This window comes from Lolium rigidum, chromosome 1 (genome assembly GCF_022539505.1).
Source record: "Lolium rigidum isolate FL_2022 chromosome 1, APGP_CSIRO_Lrig_0.1, whole genome shotgun sequence".
In the NCBI taxonomy this organism is placed as follows: domain Eukaryota; kingdom Viridiplantae; phylum Streptophyta; class Magnoliopsida; order Poales; family Poaceae; genus Lolium; species Lolium rigidum.
Window position 1 is genome coordinate 272,113,873 of NC_061508.1, and position 4,374 is coordinate 272,118,246.

The window sequence follows — 4,374 nt, forward strand, 5'->3', positions numbered from 1 at the left end:
TACCATTGTTTTGATCGCTGCATTCATTACATATGCTTACAATAGTATGATCAAGATTATGTAAGTAGCATGTCACTTCAGAAATTATCTTTGTTATCGTTTACCTACTCGGGACGAGTAGGAACTAAGCTTGGGGATGCTGATATGTCTCCGACGTATCGATAATTTCTTATGTTCCATGCTACTTTTATGATGATACTCACATGTTTTATACACATTATATGTCATATTTATGCATTTTCCGGAACTAACCTATTGACGAGATGCCGAAGGGCCAGTTGCTGTTTTCTGCTGTTTTTGGTTTCAGAAATCCTAGTAAGGAAATATTCTCGGAATTGGACGAAATCAACGCCCAGGGGCCTATTTTTACACGAAGCTTCCAGAAGACCGAGAGGGGAAGGAAGTGGGGCCACGAGGCGCCGCCACACTAGGGCGGCGTGGCCCAGGCCTTGGCCGCGCGGCCCTAGCGTGTGGGGCCCTCGTGTGGCCCCCTACGTTGCCCTTCCGCCTACTTAAAGCCTCCGTCGCGAAACCCCCAGTACCGAGAGCCACGATACGGAAAACCTTACTGAGACGCCGCCGCCGCCAATCCCATCTCGGGGGATTCAGGAAGATCGCCTCCGGCACCCCGCCGGAGAGGGGAATCATCTCCCGAGGACTCTTCACCGCCATGATCACCTCCGGAGTGATGAGTGAGTAGTTCACCCCCGGACTATGGGTCCATAGCAGTAGCTAGATGGTCGTCTTCTCCTTATGTGCTTCATTGTTGGATCTTGTGAGCTGCCTAACATGATCAAGATCATCTATCTGTAATGCTATATGTTGTGTTTGTCGGGATCCGATGGATAGAGAATACTATGTTATGGTGATTATCAATCTATTACCTATGTGTTGTTTATGATCTTGCATGCTCTCCGTTATTAGTAGAGGCTCTGGCCAAGTTTTTGCTCTTAACTCCAAGAGGGAGTATTTATGCTCAATAGTGGGTTCATGCCTCCATTAAATCTGGGACAGTGACAGAAAGTTCTAAGGTTGTGGATGTGCTGTTGCCACTAGGGATAAAACATTGATGCTATGTCCGAGGATGTAGTTATTGATTACATTACGCACCATACTTAATGCAATTGTCTCTTGTTTGCAACTTAATACCGGAAGGGGTTCGGATGATAACCTCGAAGGTGGACTTTTTAGGCATAGATGCATGCCGGATAGCGGTCTATGTACTTTGTCGTAATGCCCAATTAAATCTCACTATACTTATCATATCATGTATGTGCATTGTCATGCCCTCTCTATTTGTCAATTGCCCGACCGTAATTTGTTCACCCAACATGCTATTTATCTTATGGGAGAGACACCTCTAGTGAACCGTGGACCCCGGTCCTATTCTTTACATCGCATACAATCTACTACAATACTTGTTCTTTACTCGTTTTCGCAAACAATCATCTTCCACACAATACGGTTAATCCTTTGTTACAGTGAAGCCGGTGAGATTGACAACCTCACTGTTTCGTTGGGGCAAAGTACTTTGGTTGTGTTGTGCGAGTTCCACGTTGGCGCCGGAATCCCCGGTGTTGCGCCGCACTACATCCCGCCGCCATCAACCTTCAAGGTGCTTCTTGGCTCCTCCCGGTTCGATAAACCTTGGTTTCTTTCTCGAGGGAAAACTTGCTACTCGTCCGCATCACACCTTCCTCTTGGGGTTCCCAACGGACGTGTTAATTGCACGCATCATCGAGTGAGTACCGAACCATTTTGTATTCTTTGGACTTGCTTTTTTTTTTACTCGTTTGTTGATCAATAAATTTCTGTCTCGACAGATACAACATCTCTGGAATTTGAACTTGAAGATCCCGACAATGATCCTCTTCTTGATGCACTTGCGTTCCTTGAGTTTCATGGAACAGAAACACGCGACGGCATTAACCAGGCCAAGGAAGGACTGTCGCGACTCTTCCCCTACTTCTTCCCGAAGAAAGAGGAACCCGCGACTTTTCTTGCTCTTGCCAAGTGCTTTAATCCACCGGAAGATCTTGGACCGAAGCTGCGCCAAGAAAATATGAAGGTCGTCGTTGAAAGCATTGTCGCCATGGTTGCCGACAACCAAGCAAAACATCGATCGGACCAAAGTTGGCGACACACAAGAGATGGAGACCACGAAGTGGCGATCGCTGATCAAGGTTGCGAATCCAAACACAAAGAAGATCCTCGCTTATCTTGGATTCAAGCCTACTCCTCGCCCCTAGCTCGTCAAAGCCGGAGGTCTAGTAGAATGCCTTATCTTTTTCTGTTTTTTTATTTTCTTGTTCCTTCTGAAGTTGTTGCTACAGTAGCTTTAGCTATAACTGTTGTAGTAATTCTTTTGAAGATTCCTCCTGTAATATCTGTGTAAATGTCCCGAAGATCAATGGAATTCTATTTTGCGTGATCATTGATACTGAAATTTTCTTTTCCAGTTGATATTTGATAACTACTCCGCAAATCCTCAACCTCGCCGACATTTTTCCCGCTTCCTCCTTCTCGAAGAAAATACTTGTCGCCGATGACCTTGTCGAAGGTTCTTCAAGTAAACACTCCCCGCAAGATTTGCAAGAACTTCGCCAACAACTTCAGTCCATGAAGAAACAAACACTTATGATGATGGATCAGTCCCAAAAGTCATCCGAAAGGGAGAAAATTGCCCTTCAACGAGGCTCGAGATGCCATAGCTGCCAAAGAAACTGCTCTAGCTGAAGCTGCGAAAGCTGCTTCTCGAGAGAACACCTTGCTTGAATTGATGATTGAGGCAAGCTCAGAAATGACGGGTATACTTCTTGGGCTAATCCTTCTCTCCCTTTTTGTACTTTGCCTGTTTTCTGCCTTTAACTGATGTACTGCCACCAAGTAGGTCCCTTTTTGGATGCTGAGGCCGAGGATCAAAGAGTGGATACAAGATCAAATTTGCTTATTAACTTAGGTCTTGATCATGGCGTCCTCTTCTGGGCCACCCCTGAGTGTACCCGACAAATTGTAAGATTCCAAGACCGCTCGTGTCAAGTTCGGGGATTTCTTGAGTTTTGTTCCCGCACTTTATCTATGATTTTCAATGCTATGTTTCCTCGGAATGTTCAACCAAAGTCTCTCCTTGAACTGATGGAGAAATTTAAGGATGTGCAGAAGATCCATGGCTTTGTAAGAGCTCAACTGATAGCTGGTGCCAAGGTTACCCTTATTATGCTTCAAATCTACCACCCCAAACTTGATATGACAAAGGTGGTGGAGACTGTTCATACTAAGCTAAGGCAACGGCGAAGAGGTGTTGATAAAATCAATGCACGGATCACCCCAGTAGCTGAGGAAATAATTGATGACCTTCTTCGGATGGACGCCGACTTTTTTTCAGACGGCCATTATGCCGATTTTTTGGGTGCTGCTCCCGAAGAAGCCAGAGTAAATATTGACGACTTGTTGGCCCGCAACTGAGTTTGTAGTTTGTCGATAAGAACTATATCTTTGCTGTATGTACATTGTAAGTTGTATATATTTTTCTTCCTTCAAGCCCCCGAGTGTTTAGGTGGTGAATCCTTGTATTGTGTATGCGAGGTTTTAAACCAAAGCAACCAAGTTTTTATACTATAATTGCGGGTACTAGCCCCCGAGTGTTTTGTCTTTGATTGCTATCTTTTAACTTCGTTTTATCTGGCGAGGTATTTGGTACCAAGGCGAGATAATTTTATCAGTTAAACTCATCTATATTGTAACTTCGAGGCGTAAGCCCTCGACCGTGTCGAAGAACAGATATATATTTCCACTATCTTTATTATATTGCAGCACCGCGAGCCCGCCTCATTAAAAACCTTTCCCGGCCCCACTCGGTGCCCCGAAAAAGGAAAAGAGTGCGTCTGAAAACTCGCGGGCGTTTCAGTACATTGTATTTTTTACAAGGAGGACTATATTTTGACACTAAGCGTAAAAACGCCTTAGCTGTGCCACGTTCCAGGGGTTCTTCTCGGGATTCCCTGTCTTCTTGTCCTTGATTCTGTACGCTCCTCCCTCGATGACTTCTGTGACGACGTAAGGGCCAAGCCATGGCGACTCGAGTTTTTCAGTGCGATCTTGATTTAGTCGCAGAACTAAGTCTCCAACCTGAAAGGACCTTGGTCGCAAAAGTCGACTGTGGTAATTTTTGAGGTTCTGACCCTTGACAGTACTTCGTCTCGAGCTTCGTCGAGTGCGTCAACGTCGTCTTCCAATGCTCTTCTGGAAGTTTCTTCATTGTATTCTGTGACTCTCGGAGAGTCGTGCTCTATTTCTATCGGCAAGCACCGCTCTCGCCCCATGGACCAAGAAAACGGAGTCTCCCGTGTCGCCGTATTTGGCGTTGTTCGGATG